The sequence below is a fragment of the Sciurus carolinensis genome, chromosome 11 (assembly GCF_902686445.1).
Source record: "Sciurus carolinensis chromosome 11, mSciCar1.2, whole genome shotgun sequence".
Taxonomy (NCBI): Eukaryota; Metazoa; Chordata; class Mammalia; order Rodentia; family Sciuridae; genus Sciurus; species Sciurus carolinensis.
In genome coordinates, this window is record NC_062223.1 from 25219153 (window position 1) to 25228585 (window position 9433).

Sequence of the window (9433 nt, forward strand, 5' to 3'; positions counted from 1 at the left end):
GTGGCTTAAAGTATAAATAACTTCTTCCTTCATAAATTTAAAATATATTGAGAGTCTCCCAGAAAGAAGTAGAAAAATCACTGCTGAGAATTGAAAAGGGTAAGGTAGACAGGGTGTTATAAAACCACACAAGAGGAATCTGGGACATGGGTCAAGAAAGATTTCTAGAAGGGACAACATTGAAAAATCACCCAAGGGATAGGGTGGGATCAGTAGGGTAAATAGGCAACATGAGGATAAATCATTCCTAGGACAGGTAGTAGATACATAGGTTCAGAAAAACTTCAATTCAATATAGTCGTTATTAAATGATTTATTCATTCAACACTATTTTCACTGAAACTCCACTGGTCCCAGTCACCAATGCTGCATACTTACCTAGAATAAAGCTATATTGTAACTCCTGAGACTCAAGAGACAGCAAAGGGCAAGATCAGGAAATTTCTCATAATACTGTTAAAGCTTAATGCTAAAGATCATGGGTCAAACTTAGAAGGAATTTTTAATCCAGCAAGTAATGTATTTAGAGTCTTGTTTTGTGAACAAAGGGAAAAGCAAAAGACTATCACGAGAGTACAAAAAGGCTCTGCCCCTGGCCTCCAAGCAGACCACGTTATGCAGTACATGGAATACTCTGAAGCTGCTGAGACCAAAGCTAAAGCCAGACTTCACTTGAGACCCCAGGCTTTCTTCCCCCATATTGGCTCTCTGACTTCCAGATGTCTCTTGGTAAAAATCTTCAACTCACTTTCAGTATCTATAGAACACACATTGACATGAGAGAGAGGAATTGTTACCCAAATATTAAAAAAGAAAAAAAAAATGTTGTAGAGAACAGAACTGATATATGAGGAAGATTAGAAAGATAAGAATCAACAGTAAGATCCAGGTTCTGACTTCCATCACCAAATGGATGAGGGAATTCAGAGGATGGAAGAGAGAGAAATACACATCTCTGCAAGTGAAAAAGGATACTAAGTTTGCTGTAGAAGTGCCCTCCCACTACCAGTGGGCTTCAAAAGTTTAGTTCTTATTTCATTTGAGACAATAAGTTATTATGTAAAGAGCAGATAGAATATAACACTGAGTCCCAAAACTAATACTGATCGCAAACAAATGGAAAGGGTAAATGCAATACTATTAAAGTTAAAACCCATCATGGCTATTTCAAGACTGGTGGAACTGATTTTCTGAGTGTTCAACAAATAAGACTTGGAGGAAAAAAACAAGAAAAGTAAAAAGTCTTAAGAAAACCACCAATATTTTGACCAGTGCCCTCCAGGTTCATCTAAGATCTAAAGAACAGTGGGAACCCTCTAAGTTGTACATATTCAGGAGCAAGAATACCAAGGAAGAGCTTAAGGTCTCACAGTCCTCTTCAGAAGCCTACCAGCAATGAAAGAAAAAACTCTAGGGGCCCCACTTCTCAAAGATCTCATTATCACCATGAGGACCATGCCCTTAACACATAGGCCACTGAGGGACATTCAAAATCCCAAACACATTAGCCACCAAATGAACATGTACCCTGACCTGACCATCATGAAATAGATCTCATCTTATCCACAAATACAATGCTGGGCCTGCATAGCACTGCTCCATCATGAAATGTAGTGATATATATTTCTTCAATTTTTAAAAGTAAGAAATGTACTCAATAGACATTTTTCAAAGATAAACAAATGGCTAACAAGTAGAAGAAATGGTTCTGAACATTAATATGCATAGGGAAAGGTAAATTGAAAGTACAGAGAAATACAACCTTGAACCTATACATGTGGCTATTATTAACAAAAAAAATAAATAAATAAAAGAAAAGGAAGATTTGGAAAAGATGTGTAAAAATAAGAACACTTGTAACCTGTTTGTGGCACTAAAAAATGGTTGACATCTATGAGAATTGTTCCTTTAAAAATGAACTACTTGGTGATCCAATTACATTTTGTGCATAAACACAAAATAATCAAACTCATGGACTTTAAGGGATGTACACCTTATGTGTACACATAGCAGCCTTATGTGTAATAGCCAAAGCACATAAGCAATTCAAGTGATCTACAGCAAAAGAATGGATAAAAAATGTGATACCATGGAATATCACCATGGAATATTACCCAGTATTAAAATAATGTTCCAATGCTTGATACCACATGGATGGAACTTGAGAACATTGTGTCAAGAAAAATTAGCTATTCACAAAAAGTGTAATGCTGTATAAGTTCATTTATATTAAGTACCTTAAGTAGTAAAATTTGTAAAATCATTTGGAATTATTTTCATGGGAGATGTTTTATGCTTTTTATTTAGTTACTCAATATTTTACATATTTAGGCACTCATGGATATTTACCTTATCCCTTAACTATATTTCAACATTATGTTATTTATTTTGATGTCCAAATTATTTATAGCTTTGGCTGTGATGAGTTCTATCTGCTGACTCTAATTTCCCTGTCATAGCTGCTCATTAATATATGTTCATTTTATAATCCCTTACTTTCTGACACTTTATAATGTTCAATTGGTCATGTAATTTGTGCCCCAGACTTAAGTCAGCCATTTCCTCAAGAAACCTTGAGATTTCTATTGGAGAATGGTACTAATCACAATACCAGGACTCTAAACAATTATTGTTTCTTATTCTATTAAATAATGGCACTTTAGTACCTTTAAATTAAATAGGCCACCTCTCTCTACCACAACCTAAGATAAATTGAGGGTTGATTCATTATCACATCTTGTTTGTGTTTCCTAATTGGTAGGGTAGGGACACTTTAGATAATAGCCTTCCCCCAGATTCCTGTGTTCAGCATTATTTGTGTATAAAGACTCCTCCCAGGATGGCAAAAAAAAAAAAAAAGGTTTCACAGCCAGAATTCCATGTGATCATGAATTTAAGGAAATGGGCAAATCTGGGATTAACTTGGCTTCTCTTCTAACATGTAGATGAGAACCAAAGGTTCAAATTGCAAGCCCAAAGTGATACTGGTTCAGAAAGAATTAGAGAAGCATTTTTAATTCTCATTTGAATAAATGACTTAAAAATTCCCTTGGGAAGAAAAAAGGGCAAGAAAGAACTGCACTTGGAAGTAACTTAGTCATATTTACTAGTTTCAGGAAAATAGTTTCGTCAATGCCACAGCCAGTGTCTGATGCAAAGGAGGCACTTGTGGAAGACAGAAGTGTTAGAGACTCCTCTGAGAGCACTACAATATAAGGGAAGAAGATGGAAATAAGAAGCACGCTCAGCAGTTGCTGATGGACATGGGCACTACTCTGTGGGTAAGGAATACTGGCAGAGGGAGATGAGAAGCAAATGAAAACAGATATTGCTGCATTCCAGGAAAATACTTCATGGTTCACAGTGGTGATGATGTTTTCATGGATATGCTAAAATGCAAACATCCTTTCTTCTCAGTGGTCACTGAGCATAGAAAAGAATGGAACACCACTGCATTATATCTGTAAGAAATATGAACATATAAAGCCCCCTTTCTTATGTTGCTTCATTGTAATGTACATCTTTCTTATATACCTATGAAATTTACATGTGTGTATTTATTTGATATTTATTTCCATTTGAGTGCATGTGGAAAATCTCAGGAAGGCAAGCAAACCTGTAGGTAATGGCAATGTGGTAGTGTGTAATGTGATTAAAGAACACCTGACCTCTAAGATACCCCTACAACTGACTCACCATCTCCTTCAAGTATCTGGATCATAATGTTGCCCTGGGAATACCATGGTGCCTCCTGCCTACACCAGAACACAATTGTTAAGGCTAAATTTTATGCCATTCGGAACAGACCTTTTCTGAATGTAAGAGCTTTATTTTTCATGCATCAAGAATTTAACACATTTTCACACAAAAGTAGAGAAGAACATGTTAAGTGCAATTAACCAAACTCAGACTCAAAGGTCAAGTGTTTTCTCTTATATGCAGAAGCCCAGAGGAAAATAAAGGAAAGGAGGACGTGAAACAATAGGAGAATATAAAGTTAATATCAAATATAAGTTAATAGATGATCAAAAATAAATCAAAGTAGAGAAAAGAGAACCAGAGAGGGGAGGGAATTCAGGAAGGACAAGAGGGAGGGAAAAGGGGGGATTGTGAAATGAAATTGATTTTCATGTGTGTTATGAGTATGTTGTGATAAACCCAATTACTATGTGTAACTATAAAGCCCTAATACCAAAGAAGATAACACATTTTCAAATTTTACTATAGTGAGTACTTTTTAAAATTTGATCTTCTGCCAACCTTCTCTTCAACTCAGAGACCATGAACACTTTGCTGTTTTGGGTACCCTTCTAATAGGATATACATAATTTGGTATATATTATTACTATATCTTCCTTATAAGGCAAATTCACTAAGAATTTATTCCTATTGTTATATCACAGGCAAAGACAATATATGAAGAGTCTCCAAGTTTTAAATATTACAACACATACACAGTGTTCCAAATATGCATTTCCAATGAGATATTGTAATGTAATCATAAAGTAAACTATTGATGTAATCATAAAAAAGAAAAAGAAATCAGTTATGTGTGCTTTGGAGGGTAACATTTTTGTTCACAGCAGATTATGTTATGTAAATATGGTTTGTATGTATAGTTTCTTTTTTTTTCTTTCTTTTCCCTTCTCCAGTATGACTCTATTTTTTTAAATTTTAATTTAGAATATTTTTAAAGACCCATGTGTGTGTATGATATTTTAACATCTGCATAAAAACATCATTCATGATTTATTCAGTCTCACTGAGACTGATATGGGCACTAAATTAATACCTATCTCACTGCCATAGAAAGGGCTATTAAGAATCTCTTTTTGACCATGAGTGGCTGTGTATATTTTAAGTATTTATTATAAATACTATTATTTGTAAGTATTGAAAATTATTGCCTAAGAGATCATGCCCACTTAAATCCCTATCAAGAATATTTAGGGTTAACTATTTGACAGACCTTTGACATTACTGTTTATTAAAAAGACATTTACAAAAAAATCACTGTTTTAGTTTGACCACTGAAGATGTATCTATTTGAACTTTTTATTTCAATGTACTTGTGAATAAAAATCAAACTTTCTTATGATTCATCCTAATAAGGGAAAGGGTGTCTTCTAAAACTGGTACTTCGCCAATTCTGTATTTGTTCTGCTTTTTTTTTTTTTTTAAGTTGACCTGTGGAATCCATTTAAAGTTGAAGCAAATATGCTTTCTTCTGGCAAGAGATTTTTTAATATATATAATCCACTTCAGAGTTAATTTTGCTTTTGACTGAGCTATTATTTGGAGAACATATGTGACAAGGTTCATAGAAAAATTTATCCCTTATTGGTATAGTCAAAATAAATGAATTGCCATTTTATTTCTACCTTTTCTTCCTTGAAGTCAGGATATGGAACATCTGATAATATCAATTATAATTTCATTGAAAGTTTCAGCTATGACTTGGAGCATTTCCTGCTAACATTTGCAAAAATTCTTATTGCTTAGTCATGAACATGAAATTTGGAAAATATTCTGATTGGTGTATTTTCTCTTTTTCATGTATTATAATGTGTCTCCTGGGGTCTTAAGAAAATCTACTCAAGGATTCTGAAATATAAAGAGTAAAAAGAATAATTTAAGTTTGGATAACAATATTATAAAAATTATATAGTTTAATGATAGATGCTGGATTTGGACATGAGAAACATTAGAGTGTTTTAAGAGATAAAGTAAAAAGAGATTGATTTAGTTAAAGCAAAATATTAATCTAAGTTTTGCTGGACCAGAGCAACTGTCTTATTCATTCATAAAATTTTGTTTATTGTTTTAATTATTTTCCCATTTTTTCCCTTCTCTTATCATCTTTCTCTTCAGGAAGGCAATTTAAAATGTCTAGAATGCCATTTATTAAATGTTCAGAATATTTATTAAATAAATATATTAAATTGCATTAACAGGTTCAAGAATGTACTGAGGTACCTTCATTACCTCTCTCTGTTTCTCTCTGTTTCTCTTTCTCTAACCCTCTCATTGTGTGTGTGTGTGTGTGTGTGTGTGTGTGTGTGTGTGTGTTTGAATACTTAGACTCCAAGAGAGGCTATTCAAATGTTTAAACAATAATTATTCTAATGTTCAACAAGCTTATTCTATAGCTACATTCTATGGGAGCACCAGGTTCAAATAATGTAAAGGTCTATTGAGGTAAATCTAGCTTAAGTGTTTTTTAGATTTGCAATGCATGACCCTGCCATTGATAGCTTCATACTGAAGACTAGTGAACCGCAATCACTTTGGAAAGTTGCCTACTCATACCAAATCCAAGAAAGCAATATTTAATTTGCTTGATGAAGCATTGGCTTTTTCATTACATTTTCTATGTCTTATTTAATTATTATCGTATCCAACATGGAAAATGAGTGAAATAGTTGTTAGGAATTCCATATTATCCAGTAAAAAGAATAAAAAAGTGACTGGAACCTATAGGGAGTTATCATTAATAGCATCCATTTAAAGTTGCAAATTTTATGACTGAGAATATGTATTCAACTTCAAAATTTAGTATTCATTTCACTTTTTTTTTTCATTTCTTCTTTGCAGATTGTTTCCAATCTGTGATGTCCCCATATCAGCTGAAACCATGTGGGAAAACAGTAATGTGACTGAATTCATATTGCTAGGATTGACATAGGATCCTCTGAGTCAGAAAATGGTGTTTTTAATCTTCTTAATTTTCTATGTGGGAACTGTAGTGGGGAATACACTTGTTATTGTGACCATAGAATCCAGTAGGACACTTGGAAGTCCCATGTACTACTTCTTATTTTATCTGTCCTTTGCTGATTCCTGTTATTCAACATCCACAGCCCCTAAGCTAATTGTGGATGCTCTCTCTGCAAAGAAACTCATATCCTACAGTGAGTGCATGACACAGATCTTTGCACTGCACTTATTTGGATGCATGGAGATCTTTGTCCTCATCCTCATGGCTGTTGATCGCTATGTGGCCATTTGTAAGCCTTTGCATTACCCAAGGGTCATGAGGAGGCAGGTCTGTCTCATCTTGATTATTCTTGCCTGGATAGGGTCTTTTATGCATTCCATTGCTCAGGTTATCCTGGCCTTGAGATTGCCCTTCTGTGGACCCAATTTGATTGACCATTACTGCTGTGATCTGCAGCCCTTGTTTAAAATCGCCTGCACAGACACTTATTTGCTGAATCTTCTGTTGGTGACTAACAGCGGGCAATTTGTTTAGTCAGTTTAACAATTTAACAATCTCATACATTGTCATCCTGTATTCACTGAGAAATCACAGTGCAGAAGGGAGGAAAAACACCCTATCCACTTGCACGTCTCACATCATTGTAGTGGTCTTGTTTTTTGGCCCCTGTATATTCATATATACACGCCCCCCAACCACCTTCCCCATGGACAAGATGGTGACAGTATTTTATACTATTGAAACACCCTTCCTCAACCCACTGATCTACACACTGAGAAATGCAGAGATGAAAAATGCCATGAGAAATCTATGGCATTCTAAAATGATTATCAGAAAGCAAGGGATGAATTGAGAGTTCAATGTCATATGTATCCAGATATGATATGACTGAATCTCTATGAATATTAAATATGATCATTTCTGATAATTGTAAGAGTAATATGTACTTACATATATGTTTGTCAGTTCTTAATTTTGTTAGTTGAAAAGCAGAATGAATTCCATGGTATCACTCTTTTTTTCTTTTTATAGAACCAATTTGGAAATTAAATCATGAAGATATAGAAAATATTCTCTCTCTGAAGATTCTCTTCCTTTCCAGTCACTGTTTTTCTAGGGCCTGACTACTCTACATTCTAAAATCATGTACCTGATTTCCTTAGAGTTTTCTGTGTTTTGACCTCTGACTGTAAATATCCCTCACATATTTAGTCTGACTCCTTCTTTCCCTTAGAGTTCCTTTCTGGCACTTGTGAACATTAACTACAAGTCACATCACTCTTCACTCTGGTTTGATGAGAAAACATTTATTCTATTAGAGCAGTTGAATCTTATGAGTATAGATAAATAAAGGTCAGTCAGTTCATTGTGTTTTTTTCTTCACTCTGTAAGGCATTCCCAGTAAGGTAGCAAGTATCTTTGAACACTCTCAAAGAAATTAATTGATGGTATCAGAAGAACCCATGTCATTTATGATTGGTTTGTCTTTAGAAACTTCCATCCTTTTAAACAAGAGTCTCCTTTGATATAAAATTATTCTAAACTATATATTTCTTTTACCTTTGCTAAACTAATCAAAAAGTGAGTTTTTTAAGAACCGAGTATAAATGGAATTGAGATATTCAGGGTTTTTCTCTTTTGTTTTGTTTTGTTTTTTACAAAATTAGTGGATGTGGGGAAAGAGGCACACTCTTATATTGCTGGTGGAGTGCAAATTGGTGTAGCCACTTGGGAAAGTAGTATGGAGAATCCTCAGAAAACTTGGAATAGACCCACATTTTGACCCACTCCTCGGTTTATACCCAAAGGACTTAAAATTAGCAAACTACAGCAACACAGCCACATCAATGTTTATAGCAGCTCAGTTCACAATAGCTAGATTGAGGAACCAACCTAGATGCCCTTCAACAGATGAATGAATAAAGAAACTCTGGTATATATACACAATGGAATACTATTCAGCCATAAAGAAGAATAATATATGGCATTTGCAAATGATTGGATGGAATTGGAAAATATCTTGCTAAGTGAAATAAGCCAAATGTTTTCCCTGATAAGTGAAGAATGATATATGGGGGTGGGAGGGTGGGGAGTGAGAGAATGGGGGAACTTTAGATTATGCAGAAGGAAATGAGAGGGAGGGGGTATGAAAAATGGTGGAATGAGACAGATATCATTACCCTATGTACATGTATGATTACATGAATGGTATGAATCTACATTGTGTACAACCATAGCAATGAAATTATGTACCCCATTTGTGTACAATGAATCAAAATGTAGACTATAAAAAAATAAAAGAAAAATGAAAAAATTAGTGTTCAAGACTTGTAGCAAAACTTCTCTAAATCAATTGCAAATAAAAGAAAAATGGATTGTTTTGAAAGCTAAGTAAAAATTGGAAACACAGAGATACAAGGTATTTTCTCAGACTGAAGAGCAGAAAGGTAGAAACTGATGTGAGCCCCAAAATGATATGACCTATTTTCTTAGAAGTGAATGATATTGATGAAATTACCATGGACATTCAGAAAATATAGTACTTGTGTCTAGAGGGTGGAGTCAGGGAGAACCCACTACTGCTGTGGAAAGCCCCTTTCTCTATTTATTTTGCTATGTCCCCTTATTTGTTATTTATCTATGCATCTGTTATATGGGGATTGTATAGATTCAAAAATTAGAATTACCATTGAAATTTTCATGTCCAGAATGGGC

General features: G+C 34.3%; 1 pseudogene; it reads left to right on the forward strand.

Annotated features, from left to right (window-relative positions):
• The first annotated feature begins 6634 nt into the window (after positions 1-6634).
• LOC124959253 (olfactory receptor 4C11-like) lies at positions 6635-7571 on the forward strand (annotated as a pseudogene).
• The last annotated feature ends 1862 nt before the right edge of the window (positions 7572-9433 follow it).